We start from the raw sequence: 27,610 nt of genomic DNA on the forward strand, positions 1-27,610 counted from the left end.
AAAAAAAATGAATTTTTCAGCTATTTTTAAGAAAATTCACCAAAATCTACACTTCCGATATGGCATTTCCCCAGACACTGATTCAGGAAATTCTGGATGCATGGCAGCACTACCAACCCTGTGGAACTCCTTCCCAGCAGAAATCAGACCAGTGCTGTCCCTAGTTTCAGACATCTGGTCAAAACTATTTTATTCCAGGATGCCTTTGCACCACAAGTGCTATGTTTTAATTTTTAGTGTTTATGTTCTGCATTTGGGGGGGGGTAGGTTTTTATTTTGTAACTGGCTTTGGGGCCCAGATACTGAAAAGTACATTTTTACAATAAATGAAAAGTTTGTCCCCTCTCCTGGGCCAGCCCAGAATAGTCTTTGATTTGCTGCTGTCTCTTTGTGTGTGCGTTGCCTTTTACTATACTGTCTTAACTTTAATATTGACTCTTTTAAAAATTATTACGCTTGCCATCTTGATGTGGGATGGAAATCTTGCAGTAAGTAAATAAAAATGAATGAATGAATGATGCAGTGAAGGAAGGATCTTAGCTGTATTATATCAAAGTCAGGCGTGGAGTCTGCTCTCTATTACCCTTCCATTTCTGCTCCCCTCTCTCTCTTCACAAAGTCTTTCATACTAAGCGGATTGATGAATATCTACAGATCAAAATGTAGCAGCAAAAGCAATGATTTGACATCAAGATGCACCAAACAGGAAGCTACTGTAAGTTGCTAGTCTGGGACAAATCATATTTTCTTAAGGACAGTTTGGTGTTTCTATGGCGATGTGGAGTGGGCCTTCTTGACTGGCCTCAGAAGCCTGAGGTCACCTGGCAGTGGCAATGCAGCTAATTCCCACATTACTGTCTGTATCAATGTGTGCGGAACTAAGTTAGGACATGTGACAAGAAGAGGAACGTAGTGACCCAGAAAGAAGGAACAGGTTAAGGGAACAAGGACCAGGAAGTGACTCAGCACAAAGACTACAGCGTACAGAGACAAAGCAGAAGGGGCAGAGAGTTAGGAGTTGAAAGCAAGCTTATTTAAACAAAAGCTTTCCATCTTGCATTACTCCTGCTTGATTCTTAATGATAACCTACACCATCATCTCATTTGGGAGTTGGGTCAACTCTAGTTGGGTAAGGGTTGTGTTGTCAATTCCTCTCATATGACCTCAGGCTTCTGACAAACTGATGAGGGGTGCAGGGGGAACATTTTGTTACAAGTTGGGGGTATAGCCTGAACGTCTAGGTCCCCTTCTAATTCCTGCAACAGCCAAGCTAGCTTCCTGGTGAGGTGATGGGCCATTAAGGGGAACGAAGGAAATGGCCCTGGGGTTTCCAGCAACTGGTATTTGGAAGCATTACTGCTTTCATTACAGCTCTGGGGACAAGTCATTGCGAGTGGCGCTGTGGTCTAAACCACTGAGCCTCTTGAGCTTGCCAATCGGAAGGTCGGCGGTTTGAATCCCCGCGACAGGGTGAGCTGCCGTTGCTCTGTCCCAGCTCCTGCCAACCTAGCAGTTCGAAAGCACGCCAGTGCAAGTACGGTAGATAAATAGGTACCACTGTGACCGGGAAGGTCAACGGCGTTTCGGTGCACTCTGGCTTCTGTCACGGTGCTCTGTTGCGCCAGAAGTGGCTTAGTCCTGCTGGCCACATGACCCGGAAAGCTGTCTGTGGACAAACCCTGGCTCCCTCAGCCTGAAAGCGAGATGAGCGCCGCAACCCCATAGTCGCCTTTGACTGGACTTAACCATCCAGGGGTCCTTTACCTTTTATCATGGCTAGTAACCATTGATAGCCAATTTGTTAAATCCTCCTTTAAAGCTGTTTTGAGTTGGTGGTCATCACTGCCTCCTGCGGGAATGAGTTCCATAGTTTAATTATGCACTGCCCCCATGGACAAAGGGAAGCAGATCTCTGTGGGTGAAGGGAGCAGGTGACACAACTGTGTCTTAGGCAGAGACTGCAATCCTAAACCAATTTACCTGCAAGCAAGACCTGCTGGATTCAATGGGACTTGCATCTGGGCAGACTTACTGTAGTTAGGATGGCAACCAAAGGAACTTGAGATGCTGTACCAATTGCCCTAGAACCACAGCTGCCAAGTTTTCCCTTTTCTCGCGAGGAAGCCTATTCAGCATAAGGGAAAATCCCTTTAAAAAAGGGATAACTTGGCAGCTATGCCTAGAACAGGGGTGGCCAACTCCCAAGAGACTGTGGGAGGTCAGGTCAAAGTTGTTGAGCTTTTTTTAGGAAGGAGGAAGGCCCATTTTTTTTAGAGGAGCCACAGTTGTTCAGCTTCTTTGGGGGGAGCCAATGACCTACCAGTGATCTACTGCAGAATCCGGTGATCTACCAGTAGATCATGATCTACCTGTTGGACATGCCTGCCCTAGAACATGGTGCTTATCTCTTTCAGCCTCTGTCACACTATCAGCGCCCCTGAGATCCACTGGAATGGAGGGTGGGCTATAAATAGCCTTGATAAATAAAATAAATATATTTTGCTGGATCTGTTGAAACGGGATGGGGGAAGCAGAGGCCTTGCCCCACAGTTCAGGAAGCAGCCTAATAACTGCATCGACCACGATTGCTCCAGTGAAGCAGCTCTCGAGGCCACCCCTTTCTCAAACTCCCCGCTGTCCATTATGACAAATGGGTTACCTCGGAAAGTTGTTGTGAGGATTAATTAGATAGGGATTATAAAGCGTTTCGCATGTTGGAAGTTCTTTAAAAATGATAAATAGCTGTATTTAATATCAGTAACGGCAAATCTCAGGGATTTGCTGCATGTGTGTGCGCACACACACACACACACACACACACACACACAGAGAGAGAGAGAGAGAGAGAGAGAGAGAGAGAGAGAGAGAGAGAACGAACTAAGAATACATCTTATTTTCCTCCCAAAGAAGTCAAAGGAAGACTATAACACAAAAAGGATTATGTTTAGCTTCTCAACTGCCTCTAGGCTTCCCTCCCATCCAATATCTCCATATGTTTTCATTTTTATGTTAATTTTCTTTTCATTCATTTCGGTGCCTCAAGCTGTGCACATTCTTCAAGGAAATTCTGGTACTCAAATGCCAGAAGCTCAACAGCCATGAATGCTATTAAAATGCAAGCTTTCTTATTTGGGTTTCTTCCCCCCCCCTCTGCTTTGCTGCTTTTGCCCCAGGTGCTTCACTATGGGTTTTCAAAACAGAGCTGCAATAGCTCAGCTGTAAGATCAGAGGCTATAAGTCAGGAGTCTTTGATCCTCCATTACTTGTTAAATATTCCTAGGAAACTGTGCATGTATTTATAACTGAAATAAGAGCATGTTAATAGTAACAATTGTATATAATTCAGAAGCCAGCATGCTGCCAGCTGAGGGGAGAGGCGTTGAGTTGATATCTTCATAGACTTGTTCTTCCCTCCCCAATGTGGAAGGTGCAGTTTGCATTAGACCAATGCTATGATGACACTGTAAGGCACACTAACCTAGTGATGGGCAAATTTCAGTTTCTTATTTTCTTCATAGTTCCACATTCCACATTTCTACATCCGTTTTCTAAATTTGTTTTTAAAGTCAGCATGAAAATTTGTCATTATTTAAGTGCAAATTTCTCCTGAGATACACATTTTTGTATGCAATTTTGCCTCATGTACATGCTTTTGGAAGCAATTCCCCCCCCCCAAAAAAATCTAATGCTTTTTTGTATGTTGCTTTCACTAATATATACTTTTTAAAGCACACTTTATGATTTATGTACCACTTAAACAATACAAACTAGTTTACATAAAACAGTATGAAGTATTTGTAAGAAAATACGGATAAATTCAAACTTTAAAAACAGGTAGATACACATTTTATTAAAATAGATACAACCAGCAGTTCTAAAACAAATATACATAATTTAATTACATGTCTTGCCTAAACAAAAATGGCTTTTTCAGGCAAAAAAAAAAGTGAAAGCACCTGCCTGCTATTATTCAACAGGTGGTTTCAGAGATTAGGTGTTGCTGTCACGCTAAATGATGTTTGTTTTCATTTCGCCATCAGGTGAAAACATGTCCTTGTTGTCCAGGCTTTTAGGGAAGGCTGGTGTGTGTAGTGTGGATGCAAGCATCTCTAATTATTATTATTATTATTATTATTATTATTATTATTATTATTATTATTATTTATACCCCACCCATCTGGATGGGTTTCCCCAACCACTCTGGGAGGCTCCCAATAGAATATTAAAAACACAATAAATACATCAAACATTAAAAACTTCCCTAAACAGGGCTGCCTTCAGATGTCTTCTAAAAGTCAGGTAGTTGTTTATTTCCTTGACATCTGATGGGAGGGCATTCCACAGGGCATTCCACTGCGATGAAATCCTTTTCTTTCGTCTTTTTCACTTCAACCTCTATATTACTTAAAGAGCTACTAGGGCAAGGGTTCCCAATCCAGCCCACGACGACCCCCACCACCCGCTGCCGCCGCCCGCTCTTACGGCGCGCAGCACAGCGGCGCACTTCCAGATTGGAAAAAAGCGCCGAAAATCGTTTGTGTTCATGCGTATGGGCCTCTCCCGACCCAGAAGAGGTCATTTCCAGTGCACTTCTGGGTCAGGGGAGGCCCATATGCATGTGCACAAACGATTTTCGGCGATTTTTCTGACCTGGAAGCGCGCCACCGCGCCAGTAAGTGTGTGTGCACATGTGCACGGGTGCGCACTCCCCCGCCCTCCGGCCCGCTGCGCACGCACTCCCCTCCCCTCCGGCCCGCTGCACGATCAGTGCGGCGGGCACCGGCCCAAAGCCGGGTAAGTCTGGGGACCTCTGTACTAGGGAATCTGAGGTAAAACTAACCTCCCTCTCTCCCTTTCGCCTTGCTGTAAACCCTTCTACCCCGTGGGCTTGCTAGTAATGAGGTTTTTTTGTTCCAGCACAAACGGCCAGGTATCATTTGCACCTTTTGGACTATTTACGAGACTTTCCCTTTTGTCCACAGTAAAGGGGTTCACTCTCTCTGAACTTCTCCCACTGCAAAAGATTACCTCTCCACTGAGGCAACACTGTGACACTTTAGGTTTGTGCTCCTATTCGGCCCCCTCAGTGAGACTCAAAGACACAAACTATCCCTTCTTCTCTTGTAGGAAGTTTTGTCCTTTGCGGTGTCTCCACCTAAACAAGTGTTGATACCTTGCTGGAAAATAATACAGACGACTCTTTACTTGGCACTTAAACGATGAATATCTATTTGCTTCTAGTCATAACGAATACTTTATGGTTTCATGTGTACAAGCTTGATTTTTTGTTATTTCACCTTTGTCAAACATTCAATGTATATATCTTTTACAACCTTTGTTGTTGTTTAGTCGTTTAGTCGTGTCCGGCTCTTCATGACCCCATGGACCATAGCACGCCAGGCACTCCTGTCTTGCACTGCCTCCCGCAGTTTGGTCAGACTCATGTTGGTAGCTTCGAGAACACTGTCCAACCATCTTGTCCTCTGTCGTCCCCTTCTCCTAGTGCCCTCCATCTTTCCCAACATCAGGGTCTTTTCCAAGGAGTCTTCTCTTCTCATGAGGTGGCCAAAGTATTGGAGCCTCAGTTTCACGATCTGTCCTTCCAGTGAGCACTCAGGGCTGATTTCCTTCAGAATGGATAGGTTTGATCTTCTTGCAGTCCATGGGACTCTCAAGAGTCTCCTCCAGCACCATAATTCAAAAGCATCAATTCTTTGGCGATCAGCCTTCTTAATGGTCCAGCTCTCACTTCCATACATCACTACTGGGAAAACCAGTACAACCTTTACTTAAACCTATCCTAACTATAAGACCTTTTTCTTTTTCTATTAACCACACACTCTCCCGTTCCCCCAAACCCTCTACTAACTGCTCCTCCCTTTTAAACAACAGAGCATTCCTCCCCTAATAGAATGTTCAGTCAGCCAGCCTTGAGTGTGTGGTTAACCCTTGACAGGTCAGGTAAAACAAAACAAAAAACATCACAAATAGTGTTAACCCGTTACAGGCACCACTATCAAGAAGGACCTCTGCCTGGTTCCCTGTAAACTTACTTCTTGCAATGAGGGAACTGCCAGAAGGCCCTTGGAGCTGGACCTCAGTGTCTGGGCTGAACGATGGGGATGGAGACGCTCCTTCAGGTATACTGGGCCAAGGCCATTTAGGGCTTTAAAGGTCAGCACCAACACTTTGAATTGTGCTCGGAAACGTACTGGTTGCCTGCTGTTGCTGAACTGTATTTTCTTGATGATGTTTTGTGATGGGTGGCTTTAAATAATGCTGTTGGTTTTGTTTCCCAATATTTGTATTTTCCAGTCTGGGGCCTTCAGGCAAAGGGTGGGTATCACAGTATCCCAGTTCCCCTGTGTTCTGTTCCATGATAGGGAAGGAGATTGTTATGTATTTGCCTGAGCTCGAGTCTGGACTAAGGATTCTGAGCTCCTGTGTTCTGATTCGATACATGATATCCAATAACAGAACATTTCAGGATCTGGGCTTCTGCCATTGGCCCTTGAACCGAGTCATGATTCGCAGCTTGGAGGTTTAGAAAGCCAATCAGGGTGGGAGTGGGTGTGGCCCAGGCCTTCAGAAATGTATATAATCCGTTGCTTTGTGCTTGTTGTTCAGTTCTGGTTCAATAAAGGTTCTTGCTGTCATCACTGTGTCTTGCCTTGTGGGAACCCGCCTACACTTCAGAGATCCAGCCAGAACCAAGTCTGCACCTCTGCTTGCCCACCCGCTCCCCAGAACATACTGCCACCAGGTGAAAGCTATTTATTCTTCTACAAACTTGCCCTCCACTAAAACTCAATTTTACCCTTATGTCTCCCAATATGTTTAATTTCCAAGCAAAGGGTCTGCTGGTTTCTCTTTAAGGTTTCCAGACTCAAAAGAGAGCAGGGCAATTAAAGGCACAGAAGTCCTGTCCTCTATTGAGTCTGGCAACCCTATTTCCATGGCTATGTTCACTGGGGGTTCTGGGAGTTGTAATCCAAAACATATTGAGGGCACCAGGTTGGGGAAGGCTTGATTACTGAGATAATATATTTGGTGCTCCTTGAACACTTGAAATCTACTTGGTATAAGTGCAAGTATTGTCATAATTAGCTATTTAAAGCCTAGTGCATGACCCGTCCACTAATAAGCATCCATGCCTGCTCATTCAGACTTGCTCCCTCTTTTTTTTAGAAAATGCTTCCTATATATAAAAATAGATTTGGATCATTCATAGATGTTCACAATATCAACACAATTGTGATTTCAGTCTGGTACATTGTGTTTCCCTGAGGGTGGGACAAAAAAAAAAAAAACCCAAAACAAAGCGTAACTAACTCTAATGCCCTTGCAGCCCTTTCAGGCTCAGTGATGAATTCGTGCATTGCTTCAGATTGAGGTTTTTGAACACTCATTTGTAAAAGATGCCAGAGAATTGTTTTTGTGCCTTTAATGTACAGAGCTGATGAAATCTGAGCTTGTTTAGCAGAGTGAAGCGATAAATATTAGCCCTGTGCTTTTGCTGCCATACTGATCTAAGAAGAATGGTTTTTGTACAATTCTCTGCCTTCGCCATGATGGACGTGATCAACATTTAAACTGCAGGGTAGCTTGAATTAGTTTCAGAGAGATGTGTAGGACAATTAACACCACTTGGCTTTTAGAAACAGCTACTGAGAGATTATATTGCTGCATGCCACCCCAATCTCCGAGTGGTGCAGGATTCCAGGGTTTCTAGGCGCTTACGCAGGGATTGCATTTCATTTTGGAATGATGCGCAGCAGAGACTGGTGTCTTTTTGATATACGGTTTATTTACACATATATACAACCTGAGCCTACGATGGAGGGGTTCACAGCATTAACACCCCGAGGACAGACCGCTTCACACAGTAAACAGTTAAACTATGGAACTGGCTTCCACAAGAGGTAGAACGATTAGGGTTGCCATACGTCCAGAATTTCCATAGAATGCAACATTTGGAAAGGGTGCCCGGGCAGAAATCACACCCGGATGTAGGGCAGCCTGTATTGGAAGTGTAGATTTTGGTTAATTTTCTTTAAAATAGCTCAAAAATGTTGGCAAAAAAAGAGGTCAATTTATAGAGGATAAGGAAATCAGTGGCTTTCAGACATGATTGCTGTTCGCTACCTCCACTGCCAAAAGCAGCATGCCTCTGAACACTGCGAGAAGTGAGGTTACAGGGAACCAGGCAGAGGGCCTTCTTGGTAGTGGCGCCCGCCCTGTGGAACGCCCTCCCATCAGATGTCAAGGAAATAAACAACTATCTGACTTTTAGAAGACATCTGAAGGCAGCCCTGTTTAGGGAAGTTTTTATTGTTAGATGTTTTATCGTGTTTTTAATATTCTGTTGGGAGCCACCCAGAGAGGGTGGGGAAATCCAGCCTGATGGGTGAGGTATAAAATTAATATTATTATTATTATTATTATTATTATTATTATTATTATTATTATTATTATCAGCTGAGAATCACAAGCAGGGAGACTGCTATTGCATTCAGGTCTTGCTTCCAACCCAGTCCTAATTTATAGAGCTGAAACTTTGGGAGATTGTGGACTCTCCTTCCTTGGAGGTTTTTAAGCAGAGGTCGGATAGCCATCTGTCATGGATACTTTAGCTGAGATGCCTGCACTGCAGGGGGTTGGACTAGATGACCCCTGGGTCCCTTCAAATTCTATGATTCTATGAAATGAAGAAGGCTGGGGCTAGAAGTGGGTTTTGGTGTTGAAGGACTATGAGTTTTGTTCAGTTCTGGTGCTGGAAACCAATTCCTAAGCTTAAAATTATTTAATTCACAGTGTATGTGGTTTTTGCACAAGGCTCTAGTTCAGGCATCCCCAAACTTCGGCCCTCCAGATGTTTTGGACTACAATCCCCATCTTCCCCGATCACTGGTCCTGTTAGCTAAGGATCATGGGAGTTGTAGGCTAAAACATCTGGAGGGCCGCAGTTTGGGGATGCCTGCTCTAGTTGGTGGATCTTGGGCTTTTGGTACAAAAAATTGGAAGTCTGCCTAACTACCCTGATGTATATGGCCCTCCAAGCAGGTTTTTCTGAAAGCTGCACATTTGAGATATATGAATAATTTCTTCATTATTTAAAAAATGCCAGGAAATATGTTCCTCAGCATTGCTACACCACAGGGTATAATTTAAAATGTAATTAACTCTCACTGACTACCGGTATTAAACATGCTGCCAAATAAACAGCAAGCACACCTTGCTTCCTTGCCCCCCACCCCTGGACCATGTGTTATTAATACAAATTATTTTCTAATTTGGTGTTTATCAGGGATACAATAGCAGTGCCTGACAGAAGACACTTTTTAATTAAACTTGACCTATCTAAGAACATATGTTGGTTCATAAAGGCTGGGTTTACTAAGTCCCTGATTTGTTGCTAGAAGGAAAATCCCATGTGAATATTTAACAACTAATTAGTTTTTGGACTTAAGAGCAAGAAATTTTTCGTTTTAATGGAGTTCTGTTTCTTAAAGTGCAATAATGAAAATGCTTTGATCTTAGCAGTTTTCCAGAAATAACCAAAAAGCATACCCTAGAAGTTTACAAGTTTGCAATTTGATAGAATTATGAACCTTCTCCTCTTTTGGAGAGACGTAGGGAAAAAAAAGGTTTTGCTTTTAAGGGGGAAAGTACATTGTATTTAGGTAACTTCATATCTGTGCAAAAACATGCAGCAATTCTTCCACTTTATCTCACACTTTTTCTAAATACATATTATATTACAGTAGTTCATTATGTTGTTTTGGCATGGGCTACTCAGGAACGCTCCATAACATTATCATGTGTTTCAGCAGCTGAGTGTTTTCACTCTGGGCATGAGAAATTGCCCCTCTCAAAACTCTGTCATTCTATACAATTGTTACAGTAATCATATTAATGTAAGCATTTACCTTATACAGTACATTTTTGTTGCTTCACATACATCAGTGGTACATTTCTGTTCCTTCACATACATCAGTGGTGGGACTTGGGGTCTCACATTTCAGTGGCACCTTGGGCAATGCCCAAATTTCGCTGACACCCTGCCCCCTTCTCACCTTCCATTCTACGTTATAGTTGCTCTATGCCCAATGTGACCAAGCAGTCCCCTAAATCCTCCTCTGCGTACATTATCTCAGCAAACAGGACCCCATCTTTTCTTTGCTCACCTAGGCTACCTTTGAAGGTGACTGCAATTAATCCAGAATGCGGCAGCTAGACTGGTGACTGGGAGCGGCCGCCGAGACCACATAACACCGGTCCTGACAGATCTGCATTGGCTCCCAGTACGTTTCTGAGCACAATTCAAAGTGTTGGTGCTGACCTTTAAAGCCCTAAACGGCCTTGGTCCAGTATACCTGAAGGAGTGTCTCCACTCTCATTGTTCAGCATGGACACTGAGGTTCAGTGCCGAGGACCTTCAGGCAGTTCCCTCACTGCGAGAAGCAAAGCTACAGGGAACCAGGCAGAGGGCCTTCTTGGTAGTGGCGCCCGCCCTGTGGAACGTCCTTCCATTGGAGGTCAAGGAGATAAACAACTACCTGACATTTAGAAAACACCTAAAGGCAGCCCTGTTTAGGGAAGCTTTTAATCTGTGATATTTTAATGTATTTTGCTATTTGTTGGAAGAGTGGCGGGGGAAACCCAGCCAGATGTAATAATAATAATAATAATAATAATAATAATAATAATAATAATGGGCACTAATAGCTGCATTATCTGTTGAACCTTGACTGGTTAATTCAGGTACCAACTGGTTTTTCCACAGGGTAGAGACTGGGTTACACTTAAGGGAACAATGTGCAGATAATTCATCGCACTGAAATGCAACCCAGCACCCACAAAAGGCTTACGCTTAAATTAGATTAGCGCTTTTAAGAGTGTTAGCTTTAAAACATTACCACTTTCAATATAATGAGAAAGTGGGCTTACATGAAGGGTTTGAAACAAGCTGTCTGTTTTGTTTTTGTCTGTTGCAACCCTGGAAATCCCATTCTATGTGCTTCTAAAACAGGGTTCACCAATGCAGATACCAGACCATGGTACTCCCTCCCCTCAGAGGTGTGTGTGGATTTTAAAATGTGTTTCTAAAAACCACTATTTAATTTATAACACTTTTCTTAGAAGCGAGAATCAGCAGGCAACATGGCGCCCACAGCCCCCTGTGTACCCACCAGTATGTTCTATGGCACTTACAAAAAAAGTGCAAGAAGATATCCCCTAAAAATCCACTATGTTCAAGAGAATGTTTGCTCTTCCCACTCAGATCCTGTTTGCCCTCAGCGTCTTTTATGTTGAATATGCCCCTTTAAAGATGCCCCTATTTAACTGGATGCCAGGACTTGCCACCTAACGTACCTTCATTTATGTGCAGAATAAGGACAAATGCAAGAAGTCTTAATATTCAGAATGAAATGAAATGGCCTTTCAGGAGCATACCCCAAAGGAGACTTGACAATGTAATTTGAAGTTAAGAGGGCAGCCAAAGGCATCCACAAGCCTTTGCTATTTTTTTAAACGCAATTCCTATGACAAAGCTAATAATAGCAGTAAAAGCTTGCAGTTGGGTGATTTGCTTGTAGGCAAGGTACTGTCAGATATAATTGAATTTGCTTTCTCTGCTGTAAGTTATGAATCTATCAAAAAGAAACATACAGCTCTTGATGTCCATAAGGCAACACAGTTATATTGAAGAATGGAAAAAAAGTGTTTTGTTTCCCCAGCTCCCAACACATTATGTTACAGTACAGTGGATATGATCTACCTCCCTGTGGAGAATTTTTAAGAACTCTGCATAGAAGGTTACTTTATTATTATTATTATTAGTAGTAGTAGTAGTAGTAGTAGTAGTAGTAGTAGTATACCCTTGCGAATCTGGTGCCATCCAAGGGTTGGTAGACCACTTCTCCCATCAGCTGGGAATATTAGCAAATTCTTGAAGGCCATTGTGGTTTTGAGGAGCTTCAGGAGGTATAACTCAATGCTCATTTTATGCCTAGAAATCCTGTCAGCCTGGGGCTTTTAAACTCTGTTTCTTTCATAAACTGTTTCTCACATCTAGTTATGGGTCGAGACGGCACCATGTGGGGATTTTGCTTCTGCCAATCCCACGGTGACACCTGGAATAAGGAGTATTGGATAGACTTGGAAGTTATCTATATTGGCTGCCCGCCAAGTATGAAGCAGACTTTCACTTTGGTGGGAATGGACTTGTCACCCAAACACCAGGTGTGGCCTAGGCAACCCTAGCACTACATAAGCCTCTCCACCAATTCTGCTAGAGAGTGCCTTAGCATACACACTTAGACAGCAGAAAATGCATCATACCACCAGCCAAGCTCCAGGTCCAGCTTCTGCAGTCATGTCTGTTGCTAATGGGGTTCCCAGAAACCACAGGGATGTAAACATAATCAGGATGCTTTGCCGCTTTTTAATAAGATCTTTATCCTTCATCCCATTGGTCTGTTCATTCTATTCTGAATCAGAAGAGAACTTCTCAGACAAATGTCTCCAAATGTCCCTATTTTCCAAGAACAGTTCCGTATTTGCATAAGCTGTCTCGGTTTCTGATTTGATCCCGGAATGCCCTGCTTTTTCTTAAGACGGCCCTATTTTCATTGGAGAAATGATGGAGGGTATGAACCTCTGTCCCTTGGCAGAACACTGGGGCTGACTTGTTGGTGAAGGCCTGCCACTGGTTGCAGTGAGCCTCATCTGGAGTTTCAAAAAGGAATCTTTCTTATCTCTACCTTAAGATGCTAGGAAACCTATACATGCCTGCTTAAAAGTTGAATTAAACAGGGCTCATCTCAAATAATTTGGCAAAGTATCAGAGCCTCCAGCAACTAAAAAGTTATATTCTGAAACGGAATCAACCTGACATATTAGTGGATGTAAATCTTGGTCACATCCAGACCAAGCAAATGTCTTCCCCCAAATAATCCTGTAGCTTGTTAGTGGTGCTGGGAACTGGCAAAAAAATAAAAATCCTTTAAACGTGCTTCAAATGTGTGATGTGGATGTGACACAAGTTAGGGGTCACTGGCTTTCCCTAGAGAAAGTCTTCTGTAATACAGATCCCCCAGTTCCAAGCTGGTTTGCAATGCATATGTTCCCCATACTTGCTTATGGAAAGGAATGTGTGCAGGGTTTTTGGACTGTGAGCATCGATTGCAGTTCTGTTCCTGCAAATGCTTTTTACTGACACATAATTATTAATGAATACTGCCAAATAAAAATCTCTTATTAATGTTTAATAAACATATCCTCTTATAAGAATTCCAAATATTATAGAGAGTATTTATAGGTTACAACAGATTGCTCAAGTACTAAAACCATCTCTGTTAAAAATTCATAGTGCAGGGCAATTTAGATGGCAATCATCCTACCACTGCTAAAACAAAGTCACTCAACACATTTTGGAAAAAGTATCCTCTTCCCCATGCTGGGAAAGCTTCTGTGTCATTGGGCTCAGTAAGTGATTCACACAGGTATGTCAACCTAAAGATCTGTGAAAATCACATGCAAGAATTGAAAACAGAAGTAAACACTACTGGCACAGAAACTGGCAGATAATCCAACTCCTTAAACTTTTTAAAAAGAATGTAGTATTAAGAGAACAAATCCGTTTTCATATTTTAATACATGGTTGTGTTTCATGTTTCCTTGTAAGGCACTCTGGGTATTTAGTGGTAGAAGAGCAAGATATAAATATTAAACAATGACAACATAAGGATTTGAATGCTTAAAAACCAACCAGTTGGCTTCAAATGCTTTCGGAGGACTTTTAAACGGACCTCGTATTGGACTACAGGTGCATGCTGATAATTTTTTTGGACTCGTTTGAATTCATTTCCTCCACAGCTGTTTTCATCCAAATGTAATCCTCCAGTCTGGGGAACCAAGCCCATGTTCCACAAGCTGCCCAGGCCCTTGTGTCAGCACAACTGCGTCAGTGGAAGTGGGAGAGAAGAGCATGTGAATAATGCGATCAGGGCTGTGAACACATCATATCTCACACACACACACACACACACACACACACCTGAAGAATATTGGCAACTGTAGTTTATTAAGGGTGCTGGCAATTCTAGTTCTGTGAGGATTCCTGCAGGAGTGCATTAAATGCATAGCTTTAAATGTGTTAAATGCAAGTGCATTAAATGCATGGTCCCAACCTTTGACAGTGCAGATGTTTGCAGCATGTGTGGATGGGATGTGCTTGACATCAAAGTCTGGGCCAGTCAGTGCCGGATTTAAAGGTAAAGGGACCCCTGACCGTTGGGTCCAGTCGCGGATGACTCTGGGGTTGCGGCGCTCATCTTGCTTTACTGGCCGAGGAAGCCAGCGTACAGCTTCCAGGTCATGTGGCCAGCATGACTAACCCGCTTCTGGCGAAACCAGAGCAGTGCACAGAAACGCCGTTTACCTTCCCGCCGGAGCAGTACCTATTTATCTACTTGCAATTTGACGGGCTTTCGAACTGCTAGATGGGCAGGAGCTGGGACTGAGCAACAGGAGCTCACCCTGTCGTGGGGATTCGAACCGCCAACCTTACAATCGGTAAGCCCTAGGCTCAGTGGTTTAGACCACAGCGCCACCCGCGTCCCATGCTGGATTTATGTATAAGCTAAACAAGTTATAGCTTAGGGCCCCACTCTCTTGCCCCCCCCCCAAATATACTTCTTCTTAATTGTATTTCACTATTAATATACTTCTTACTGTAATTGTATTTCAGTTTAACAATTACTTTGATAAAATACATATTTTGTTATGTGCAAATGGCTTTAGATACCTATTAGGTCCATAAATTACCATATAGCATATATTCAACACAGAAAACAGCGACAATTTGTTTTTGACAAAGGTCAGCTGGACATATAAAGGGCCCCATTACCTTCAGTAACTTAGGGCCTCATCAAACATAAATCCGGCCCTGGAGCCAGTAGTACAGCCCCACCCCCTTTAGTCATCACATGAAGACTGGGGAAACCCAGTTAGATGGACATATAAATGATAAATTTTATTATTATATTAGTTATGAACAGTTTTTTTATTACTTGCAGTGGCTTATAATAACATTCTTGATTAAGCACACTACCTGTTTACTGAGCATTCATCCTGGATGTCTGCAGAAAGCAAAATAGAAACTCTGCCGATCAGCTGATGGGCTGGGGGTTCCATCCTGCTTTGTTTCCTCTACAAATTCACTAACCACCTTTCACAGGTGAAATCGGTCCACACGGGTGAGGGGACATAAAGATCCGGCCCGCAGAGTCAAAAAGGCTCCCCACTCCTACCCTGTAGGCATGCCCCAAAGTTAGCAAGAACCGCAGGTAGTTTAAGTTTGATCCATTACATGAACACACATTGATGGACAACAGCATGTGACATAATATCTGGTGTATTTGAATCAGCTGAGTCACAGAATAGTGAGCTGGCAAGGGTGTTGTAGCGTTTAGCATGCTGGACTTTGTGCTGGGGAAGCCTGAGTCCACATCCCTAATCAGTACTTAGATTTTTAATTAGAAATGCAAAGAAGCTTGCAGCGAAATGTCACCATTTAAACAGCTCGCACGAAGGAGGAATCTCATCCAAGAAAAGGAAAGTTGTATCCAGCCACTGGTGATTCTTTTCCATTTTTCTGCTTTTGCATGTGCTAACCTTCCCTGTTTCATCCTCACAACAACCCTGTTAGGTAGGTTAGACCAGGCTATTTCCTGGAGTGTGATGGCTTGATTAGCTTTTAACACTTGCTGGATCCAGTTTAACACCCCAAGCCTTGATTGAATTCTAACACTTACTGGATCCAGGATTGATAGGTGCCGGGCACTCACAAGCTCATAACAATATAAATACAAATATGTGAATAGTTTGTCCATGGTTTGAAGAAACTTTTTTAAAAAAATAAGTAGGCGCTTTTCTAAAGAGGTCATTAGAGAATGTTGCTGTTTTGATAGTTAGAAACCTCTTGCTGCTTGCTGTCCAGCCTGAATTACGACAGCACAATTTATATAGATGTCTTTTTGTATACAGTATGTCATACAGCGCTGCTATCTGCAAATAAGAGAAACATACTGAGCAGCTTAATTGTTAAGAGGGTTTTTTATGCCATTGCTCTTGGACAGAGACAAGTATTGTAAGGCCTCACTGAGCGAGTTAGATTCTGCCTGACAGGCTAAGCTATTGGCTTGCCTATTTTGCTGAATTAGGGCCAATTTTTCTTCCTGCCAGCTCAGTAAAAGGGAGCGGGGATGCTGGCAGGCATATTCCTAGTTAGAAGATTCCTGCTTACAAGGGCAAGATTATGCAGTATGCTCCCAAGGGTTGTGTGTAGTAGGCTTATGTTTTCAGCCCTGTAGGCCCTTCTTGGTGAAAAGCTTGCTAGACCTTCAAAGGAAACTGTATTGAGCTATTTAAAAGAAGCATGTCTTTGGGAAATATATGCATTTTATTTTGGGCAGTACTTCAAGGCCATGTCTCTAAAGTCTTGTCCATTCCCATTTGCTCTCCAGTTGAATTTCCAAGTGAGAGATATTGGATGTAAGTGGGTTTAACTCCATCAGTTTCAAGTTGATCCCATTTTACATTATTTTGTATCCTTAGAAATTTAAACAGAAGAATGTAAACAGGAAATGGCAAAAACCGCCCCAAAGAAATGTACATAGTTTTAAAAGAGCAGGAAGAATTGTACAAAGTGGCTTCCCTATGATAGGTCACTGGGACATCAGAAGCTGTATATACTGAATCAAAACCATTGGGATATTAAGCTCAAAGTTGCCTACACTGATTAGCAGTGATTCTCAAGGGTTTCAGACAGGGAATTCTCAGCCCTATCCAGAAATGCCAAGAATGAACCTGAGAGCTTCAGGATGCAAGGCAAATGCTCTACTGCTGAGCTATGGACTCTCCTCAACATCTGTCTTCAAGGCAGAAGATGGGGGGGGGGCGATCCTTGTGCCTGATCTAAGTTTTGCAGGAGGGGAATTTGAGGAACCGAGGCCAATAGCGGTGATGAGAAACAAAGTTCTAGGCCTAATAGACAAACTAGAAACTGACAAAAGCTGGGTCCAGATGGCATCCACTTGAGAGATCTCAAAGACCTCAGATGTGAAATTGCTGATCTAACAAAAATAGGTTTGTGGGTTTGGGGGGGGGGGAGGATTTAGCTTGTATGGTTCCTGAGTTCCTTCTAATCCCTGGGGTCCTGGGTCCATTAACATTTTAAAGAGGATTCTACTGTTGAACCAACCAGGCAAGCTTCTTGGTGAGTTAATGGTCTTAAATATGGTCATTAGTATGGTATAACCCCTTCATGGATCAATGCCTTGTCGTGGCGAAGGGGCTTGAATAACTCAGAGAAGCTATGAGCTATGCCATGCAGGGCCACCCAAGATGGACAGGTCATAGTGGAGAGTTTTGACTAAACGTGATCCACCTGGAGAAGGAACTGGCAAGCCACTCCAGTATCCCTGCCAAGAAAACTCCATGGACAAAGACAACAGGCATATAAAAGTTATGACGCTGGAAGATGAGCCCCTCAGGTCGGAAGGCGTCCAACATGCTACTGAGGAAGAGCGGAGGACAAGTACAAGTAGATTCAGAGCTGATGAAGCGGCTGGGCCAAAGCCGAAAGGACGCTCAGTTGCGGATATGCCTGGAAGCGAAAGGAAAGTCCGATGCTGTAAAGAAAAATATTGCATAGGAACCTGGAATGTAAGAACCATGAGTGGAGGTAAGCTGGATGTGGTCAAAAATGAGATGACAAGAATAAATATCGACATCCTGGGCATCAGTGAACTAAAATGGAAGGGAATGGGCGAATTCAGTTCGGGTGACTATCATATCTACTACTGTGGGCAAGAATCCCGTAGTAGAAATGGAGTGGCCCTCATAGTCAACAAAAGAGTGGCAAAAGCTGTAATGGGATGCAATCTCAAAAATGACAGAATGATCTCGATACGAATCCAAGGCAGACCTTTTAACATCACAGTAATCCAAGTTTATGCACCAACTACCGGTGCTGAAGAAAGTGAAATTGACCAATTCTATGAAGACCTACAACACCTTCTAGAAATGACACCAAAGAAGGATGTTCTTCTCATTACAGGGGATTGGAATGCTAAAGTAGGGAATCAAGAGATAAAAGGAACAACTGGCAAGTTTGGCCTTGGAGTTCAAAATGAAGCAGGGCAAAGGCTAATAGAGTTCTGTCAAGAGAACAAGCTGGTCATCACAAACACTCTCTTCCAACAACACAAGAGAAGACTCTACACATGGATATCACCAAATGGGCAGCATCGAAATCAGATTGATTATATTCTCTGCAGCCAAAGATGGAGAAGCTCTATACAGTCAGCAAAAACAAGACCTGGAGCTGACTGTAACTCAGATCATCAGCTTCTTATAGCAAAATTCCAGCTTAAACTGAAGAAAGTAGGAAAAACCACTGGGCCAGTAAGATACAATCTGGATCAAATCCCTTATGAATACACAGTGGAAGTGAGGAACAGGTTTAAGGATTTAGATTTGGTGGACAGAGTGCCTGAAGAACTATGGATGGAGGCTCGTAACATTATACAGGAGGCAGCAACGAAAACCATCCCAAGGAAAAGGAAATGCAAGAAAGCAAAATGGCTATCCAACGAGGCCTTACAAATAGCGGAGGAGAGGAGGCAAGCAAAATGCAAGGGAGATAGGGAAAGATACAGGAAACTGAATGCAGATTTCCAAAAAACAGCAAGGAGAGACAAGAGGGTCTTCTTAAATGAGCAATGCAAAGAAATAGAGGAAAACAATAGAATGGGGAAAACCAGAGATCTGTTCAAGAAAATTGGAGATATGAAAGGAGCATTTCGTACAAAGATTACCATAATCAAGGACAAAAGTGGTAAGGACCTAACAGAAGCAGAAGACATCAAGAAGAGGTGGCAAGAATACACAGAGGAATTATACCAGAAAGATATGGAGGTCTCGTACACCCCAGGTAGTGTGGTTGCTGACCTTGAGCCAGACATCTTGGAGAGTGAAGTCAAATGGGCCTTAGAAAGCACTGCTAATAACAAGGCCAGTGGAAGTGATGATATTCCAGCTGAACTATTTAAAATCTTAAAAGATGATGCTGTTAAGGTGCTACACCCAATATGCCAGCAAGTTTGGAAAACTCAGCAATGGCCAGAGGATTGGAGAAGATCACTCTACATCCCAATTCCAAAGAAGGGCAGTGCCAAAGAATGCTCCAACTACCGCACAATTGCGCTCATTTCACACGCTAGCAAGGTTATGCTTAAAATTCTACAAGGCAGGCTTAGGCAGTATGTGGATCGAGAACTCCCAGAAGTGCAAGCTGGATTTCGAAAGGGCAGAGGAACCAGAGACCAAATAGCAAACATGCGCTGGATTATGGAGAAAGCTAGAGAGTTCCAGAAAAACGTCTACTTCTGCTTCATTGACTATGCAAAAGCCTTTGACTGTGTCGACCACAGCAAACTATGGCAAGTTCTTAAAGAAATGGGAGTGCCTGATCACCTCATCTGTCTCCTGAGAAATCTCTATGTGGGACAAGAAGCTACAGTTAGAACTGGATATGGAACAACTGATTGGTTCAAAATTGGGAAAGGAGTACGACAAGGTTGTATATTGTCTCCCTGCTTATTTAACTTATATGCAGAATTCATCATGCGAAAGGCTGGACTAGATGAATCCCAAGCCGGAATTAAGATTGCCGGAAGAAATATCAACAACCTCAGATATGCAGATGACACAACCTTGATGGCAGAAAGTGAGGAGGAATTAAAGAACCTTTTAATGAGGGTGAAAGAGGAGAGCGCAAAATATGGTCTGAAGCTCAACATCAAAAAAACCAAGATCATGGCCACTGGTCCCATCACCTCCTGGCAAATAGAAGGGGAAGAAATGGAGGCAGTGAGAGATTTTACTTTCTTGGGCTCCTTGATCACTGCAGATGGTGACAGCAGTCACGAAATTAAAAGACGCCTGCTTCTTGGGAGAAAAGCAATGACAAACCTAGACAGCATCTTAAAAAGCAGAGACATCACCTTGCCGACAAAGGTCCGTATAGTTAAAGCTATGGTTTTCCCAGTAGTGATATATGGAAGTGAGAGCTGGACCATAAAGAAGGCTGATCGCCGAAGAATTGATGCTTTTGAATTATGGTGCTGGAGGAGACTCTTGAGAGTCCCATGGACTGCTAGAAGATCAAACCTATCCATTCTTAAGGAAATCAGCCCTGAGTGCTCCCTGGAAGGACAGATCGTGAAGCTGAGGCTCCAATACTTTGGCCACCTCATGAGAAGAGAAGAATCCTTGGAAAAGACCTTGATGCTGGGAAAGATGGAGGGCACAAGGAGAAGGGGACGACAGAGGACAAGATGGTTGGACAGTGTTCTCGAAGCTACGAACATGAGTTTGACCAAACTGCGGGAGGCAGTGCAAGACAGGAGTGCCTGGCGTGCTATGGTCCATGGGGTCACGAAGAGTCGGACACGACTAAACGACTAAACAACAACAACATGGTATAACAAAGGAGGGCAAATGGGTGGGCACACCCTCACCTGGCTGGAAGTGAGAAAGACAAAGGCCAGGGCAGTTGAGTCCTGCTTGATTTCTGCTAGAAGCCAAGGGTGTGACTATGGGAAAAGCAAGACCTTCTGGGGGGTGTTAATGCTGTGAGCTGCTCCATCATCGGCTCAGATTGTATGCACTGTACTGTATGTGTAAATAAACCATATATGGTATATTAGAGACACCACAGTCTCCGCTGTCCCCCATTCTGAGAAAGCAGAACCCTGGGTAAGTTCCTGGAACCTGTGGAATCTTGCACCGCTGAGAGATTGGGATGCTGTGCAACAAATATGTAACTTGTCCAGAGCCGTAGCTAGGTGATCTTGCGCCCCGGCAGAACCGTCCAGATTGTGCCCCCCTAGCCACAGACAAATTAGCTCTTATTTTTGCCTCTCCTCCGCCTCTGCTCCCCCATTCAATTCACCCTCTATTAAAAACCTTTTCTTATGAGGCAATAATCAATATTTTTATTTATAGACATATTTATGTACATATTTTAAAATATGTACATATTTTTTGTGCGTCCCCTCGTCTGCGCCCTTGTGGGGCCCCACCTTTCCACCCCCTAGCTACAGTCCTGAACTTGTCCCTCAGATCAGCCTCCATGCCTAAGGACTGGAAAGCACCCAGTGCAACACAACTTTTAAAACAGGAATCCAGGGGGATCCTAGAAATTACAGGCCAATTAGCTTAACGCCTGTGCCTGGAAAACTGGTGGAAAATATTGTTAAAGATAAAATAACCAAGCATATAGACGAACAAACTTTGCTGGAGCTGAACCAGCATGGCTTCTGCAAAGGTAAGCCCTGTCTCCCTAACCTATTAAGAGTCCTTTGAGAGTATCAATAACCACATATTTGGAGCTCAGAAGACATAGCTGTCCTGAACGCAGTCTTGGGAAAGTCTCGTCTCCACATTGTCCAATTTCCAAAAGTGACCCACGGAATGCCTCTAGGGACCTTACAAGCAGGGTATAAGGGCAAGAGAGCTCCCCTGATGCTTGTTCTCAGCACTTTTATTCAGAACTAAACTGTCCCTGAACATAGAAATTCCATTTAGCTATAATGGCTGAGAAACGTGGCTTGCATGAGCAATGCAATTATAACCAGCTTGGAAATGGGAGCAGCTTGAAAGAGCTTGTAGCGCATCCCCATTCCTTGGATGCATCAATTTCTCTGCTTTTAATCAGGGGTAATGAAAAAAAAAGTCAAATAAAACTCATAATACATAATCTATATTAGGGAACAAAAAGAAAACCAACCTGAAATTGCTTTCAACTCTGCGGAAGTTTTATCAGACAAATATTTCCAGGGGCAGGGGCGAACTCCTACTAAACCAAAACATAATAGCTGGGGTTTATTGTAGGAATTGCCTTAGAGGCCTGGAATAAAATGTAAAATATAGAAAACACAGACATAAAAACATGTTATAACTAGATACACATGTGTTTTGCTGGCGTCTACCCGGTAATAACTTGAGTCAATTCCTAAAAGCTATTGTCTCCACACAGCTCATACCTATATATTTTGAATCAACACTAAAAGAAAATGGGTCACACCATGGTGACTCAAAAAGAGAACAATTTATCACAAACCAAGTAAGTGTCACAAGCAGAAGAGAAGCAGAAAACATGTGACCTTGTGATGTTCAAAAATCAGCTATATAAAAACTCAAGAAATAATATGCTAAAGGGCAAAATTATGTGCTTGCTACGGTGACAGCATAACTGTGGCCATGAACATGAACCCACACCTTAAAAAAAAAGTTTTTATTGGTTTTTGAAAAGGAAAAAAAACAAGAAACAGGAACAAAACAATATCCCTCGCTCCCCTGTTCCAAGCCTATCTAACCATTTTATTTATTTATTTTAACATATAATGTCTTACATAGGCCATAAAATTTAAGCAACAAAAATGCTGTTACATTTGCCTCAACATCATGATAAAAAAGTACTCCATCATAAGTCCTTGGTGATTCATGTCCAAGTTATTTAGTCTAATCGTATTCAATAAAGTCAAACTAGATTTTCCTAAAGTTGTCCCTTTCCTTATGTTGTTGTCTTTCTCATGTCCTATTTGTCAATCTTATCATTAATGCCAGATTCCTGCTTTTCCATTTCTTCCAGTTATAACAACATGTGGGAAGCACCCTGAAAACAAAGAGTTTACAAGTTGAAGTTGTAGCTAGTACGGTAGCACTAAACCAAGTCTGATCTAGTAGCACAAGGCTTTGTTGCCTTTTTTCTCTTCCTCCAGAATTCCCAACCAAGATTTTCTCAAATCTCCAATACCCAATAACATAGCAACGTAAGGATGATCCTGCTGGATCAGGCCAAAGGTTCATTGAGTGCAGCATCCTGTTCTCCTAGTGGACAAATCAGAGGCATATAGGAAACCTAAAAACAGGACATGAGTGCAGCAACAGCAGCAATTTCCCCATTTCTGATACCCTGCAACTGATGTATACTGCCTCCAAATTAAATACCCTGCATTTCCCCTGTTCTAAGAGACATTCTTGTTTCACATCTATTTACAAGAGGACTCAACCCCTTGGCACAAATGTGCCTATGTTAATTTATATGTATAGAAAAGTAAATTTAGGTCTCTGAGCAAATTAAGGTGGCGAGTGGCTGGGTTGTCACCCGGGGGCTGTTTGGCATCATGTTCAGCAGCCCAATAAGCAAAGTTGCTTTTTCTAAATAAGAAAGTAGGAAACAACATGAGCTTGCCATATACAACAGAGGTGGGCAGCAAGCAAAATAGCTCCCATCTGGAAGTACAAGGGATGGAGAAGAACAGTCAGGAATGTTGAGTCCAAGGGATGAGGAGAGAGAGAAAAGAAGATGTGGGGAAGAAGGGGAAGAAGTGAGACAAAGCAAGCCAGAAAAGGAAGTTGGTAGCACTGGCTAACCTGTAGACCATCTTTATGCCCACTTACACATATCTATCTATACAGTATACAGCATTATTATGTATCATATATACGAAATGAAAAGGCGCCTGCTTCTTGGGAGAAAAGCAATGACAAACCTAGACAGCATCTTAAAAAGCAGAGACATCACCTTGCCGACAAAGGTCCATATAGTTAAAGCTATGGTTTTCCCAGTAGTGATGTATGGAAGTGAGAGCTGGACAATAAAGAAGGCTGACCATAAAGAAGAATTGATGCTTTTGAATTATGGTGCTGGAGGAGACTCTTGAGAGTCCCATGGACTGCAAGAAGATCAAACCTATCCATTCTTAAGGAAATCAGCCCTGAGTGCTCACTGGAAGGACAGATCGTGAAGCTGAGGCTCCAATACTTTGGCCACCTCATGAGAAGAGAAGACTCCCTGGAAAAGACCCTGATGTTGGAAAAGATTGAGGGCACTAGGAGCAGGGGACGACAGAGGACGAGATGGTTGGACAGTGTTCTTGAAGCCACCAACATGAGTTTGACCAAACTGTGGGAGGCAGTGGAAGACAGGAGTGCCTGGCGTGCTATGGTCTACTATGGGGTCACAAAGAGTCGGACACGACTAAACGACAACAATATACAAAATGATCTGCTGGTGATCAAGCTGATATTACTGGGTGCGTCCATGTGATTTTTATTGGTCTTATGTCGTTTCATAGATGTTTTTGCCTGCTCGCTGCCTTTAGGGTCTCATTACGGATGGAAATCTGCTGAAGAAAAAATGCGTGGATTGCTCCAGTTGGGAAGCATAGAATCGGAGAGTTGAAGGGGACCCCAGAAGTCATCTAGTCCAACCCCTTGCAATGCAGGAATCCCAGCTAAAGTACCCATGACAGGGAGTCTCTGAAATATATGTGTGTGTAGGGTTCCTTGCAAAGGAAAGCTCTATTTCTGCGCTGCTGCTGAGTTTCATACCCCACGCCAATATAGCAAGGAACCCTATGCACAAGTCCCGAGTCCCACGGAGTTCAAGCGAGTGCGGGAACTCGCAACATCCATTCAGACGTGAGAGAAGTTACTCGGAACTCACCGCCCCACAAGGAGCCTGTTTTCCGTCTCCTCTCAGGAACTGGCCCCCTAAAAGTGCGAGGAGAAGAAATTCCCTAAATGGTTGGCGCTGAGGTTTTCTTTTTTGCGGTGAGGAGGACCTTCCTAGAGGAGCCTCGTCCACCCGCCCGCCCAGGGGCGTCTCTGTGAGGGAAGCTGAGGAGGCGGGCCGAAGGGAGCCGGCGAAGGGCGGCAGGGAGGAGCGCCGGAGGAAGGAGCCAGCGAGCGCTTGGGAAAGAGGGAACCGCGTCGGGCGGCTGCGGCGGCGGCACCCAGAGGAAAGGAGGCCGGAGCAGGCGAATTAAAATGGCCACCAGCCGCTGCGGGAGCAGCTGGGAGCGGAGCAGCAGCAGCGGAGAAAGCAGCGCCTCCTCCTCCTCCTCCTCGTTTCCCGGGATTGCCCGCTCGGCCCAGGCCGGGCCTTGATTGATGGGGGAAGCGGGAAGCGGCGCTGGGAGCTGCCGGCTGAGGGGAGCCCGACGGCGGGCGGCGCTGCCTTGAAGCCCACCTCCCCTCCTCTCCCCGCCTGGGCTGCAGCCTCGCCGTAGGAATAAAGGGAGAGAGAGAGAGAAGGAAAGGAGGAGGAGGAGGCGGACGACCGCCCCTCCCTCCCTCCTCCCTCGGAGCCTCGTTCTTGCTGTTATTATTATTAATATCATCATTTCACCATTTTTCAAAAAACTGAAAGCCCTCTTTTCCAAAGCCCTCGCCGGTGGGGCGGATCCCGGACGCGTCTCCAACCTCTTTCAGCAACCGCGCAGCGACCACCCCGGTGAGTAAACCTGGAGCTCTGGCATTAACCTCAGCTCCCTCCCCCTCCCCCCCATTTTCTGTCACCCTTCGGCTCCCGAGGACACTTGGGGGGGGTGTCTCTCTCTCCCCCCCCTCCGGCTTCCCTCCCTCTTCCTTCCCTCTCTCCCCCTCCCGCCTCGCTTCCTAGGCCGCAACGGCGGCTCCGAGCTCTCCTCCGCCTCCTTGGCCAGGGATGCTGCAGCAGGAGCCGTTTGCTTTTTTTTCTCCCTGCTGATCCCTTGCTGGCTTTTGGCTCTACGTCGGTTCCCCCGCACCCCCACCCTCTTTCCCCTGCGCCTCGATTTGAAAGGGGTGGCGAACAGTTACCCGCATTGCTTTAGCTCGTTTTTTTTATCTGTGCGTGTTTATCCTTCCTAGGCTGCAATATTCAGGAGCAGCCGGAGGAAAGGAATATATTTTCTTCCTGGCGACGAGAGAGCCCAGACTTCCTGATTTTTTTCTTCTTCTTTTCAAGGGTTTGATTCGTTCTGGGTTGGTGGTTTTCTCTTATCTTCCCCCTCCGTCACCACCCCAGTTGTCGTTCCCCCCCCCCCCGTTTGCTGCCGGTTTTGGGATCTGCATGGGATTGTGGGCCTTGTTTTCTCCAGCAAACGGTGTTTTGTGTGTGAGAGACAGAAGTAAATAAATAAATCTCAGCTTGCGTTTGCTTTAACTTATGGGGGCAGGTTGCAACACCCACTACCCCACCCCACCCCCTGTCTCTGGAAGCTGCTTCTGCTTTCTGGGAGAGGGACAGAAGGGCCCACGGAAACGCTGGCAGCTTGTCCTCTTCATGGCCCTGCAGTGATTGCCTTAAAAAAAACCCTCTGTTTCTCTCTCTCTCTCTCCCCCACCTCAGTGTGCTGTCTTTACCTTTGTTAATGGGTTTTGTTCCTTTTAGCTGCTGGGAAGGGAGATGGGGAAAGAGATGGGCAAGGAGAACAGATCAGAAAATACAGGGGGCCCCCACCCCACTTTTAAATCTCTCCCAACCTTCTGTGCCCTGCGGTATGATGAAGGGAAAGAACAAAAGGCATCCCATCCCTGTCCATTAGGGGTGGTTTGTTTTTGTTTTTATAAAGTGCTTTACATGATCATTCTGTAGGAAATGGGGGAAAAATGCATTTGTCTGAAAGGCTCATAATATTGGTTCAGGAGGATGAAGGAATATTTGTGTGTAGCTGAGGGGCAAGGAAAGACCGACTAGTCATTAGGAACTGTAATGGATTCCCCCCCCCCCCATCAATGTTGAGTTACGTTAGGATAAATGACTCTGCTAGTTATGGTAGAGAATCTTTTAAATCGTTACCTGTCAGTCTCGAAGCAGTTATTGCTGATAGAGATCTTTCCGAAGATTTCAGGAGTTCTTCTCCTCTTTTAGCCAGGTTTACAGCTTCTTCTTTTTTACTACAGTACTGACATAAATATAACAAAGAGATTTGGGGCACCCTAAAGACTTAACAGATTTATTATGGCACAAGCTTTCATGGAGTACAGTCTACTTCATCAGATGTACAAAGTGTTATTCTGAGTTGCATATATACATGATTGGAATAGCATATTGTAAAAAGTAGGGTCAGAGGGAATTTAGGAATTGTATTGTGTACTTGTTTGTGTGTGTTAAGTGTATCCATAGAAGATTCCTGCAAGTTTGTTTTGCAGTATGTGTTTCATAAGCTAGCTGAAATGTTCCATTATCCTATGTAGACTAAGGTTACCATACATTCCCGTTTCCTGGGGACAGTCCCCGGATTTACAAATCAGTCCCCACTACGGGAGGCAGTGGAAAACAGGAGTGCCTGGCATGCTCTGGTCCATGGGGTCATGAAGAGTCGGACACAATTAAACGACTAAACAACAACAACCCCATACAAAATCCATTGAAGTTGAAAAGTGTCCCCGGATTCATTGAAAAAAATCTGGTAACCTTAATGTATACTGCAGTGACCCGAGTGCAGGATTCTGTTTAAAATCTTGCGTGGCTTAGCTCCATTTTAATTTGTTTTTGGTATATAGTATATAGACTGATGGACTCCCCTCCCTCATGCCTCTGCTAATAACTGGTATTAGAAAGAAAAGAGATCAGTCATACATTATTCCTATGCTCATCATACCTCTGAGATAAATGCAACAGAGTTCGCTCTTATAAATAATTGTTTCAGAACTTCAGCTGCTCATGTAGAGATAAGAAATGCATCTGCTATCCTCGACAGT

At 43.9% G+C, this 27,610-nt stretch overlaps 1 protein-coding gene and 1 long non-coding RNA gene across 5 annotated transcripts in view; one reads left to right on the forward strand and one right to left on the reverse strand.

Moving 5' to 3' along the window:
- Positions 1 to 13,257: 13,257 nt before the first annotated feature.
- LOC148687394 (uncharacterized) lies at positions 13,258 to 21,984 on the reverse strand. Its single transcript, XR_015947799.1, has 2 exons — positions 21,864 to 21,984; positions 13,258 to 13,965 (listed from the first exon to the last, which is right to left on the reverse strand). It is a non-coding gene; the product is annotated as an uncharacterized LOC148687394 (long non-coding RNA).
- Positions 21,985 to 24,792: 2,808 nt separating this feature from the next.
- The window catches only part of WDFY3 (WD repeat and FYVE domain containing 3), a 128,592-nt gene continuing 125,774 nt past the window's right edge, over positions 24,793 to 27,610 (forward strand). For all 4 annotated transcript variants that reach the window (XM_035112489.3, XM_035112492.3, XM_035112491.3 and 1 more), the window contains exon 1: positions 24,793 to 25,376. The gene's annotated coding sequence lies outside the window, so the exon portion shown is untranslated. The remainder of the gene's footprint in view (positions 25,377 to 27,610) is intronic.

This window comes from Zootoca vivipara, chromosome Z1 (assembly GCF_965207765.1).
Source record: "Zootoca vivipara chromosome Z1, rZooViv2.hap1.1, whole genome shotgun sequence".
Taxonomy (NCBI): domain Eukaryota; kingdom Metazoa; phylum Chordata; class Lepidosauria; order Squamata; family Lacertidae; genus Zootoca; species Zootoca vivipara.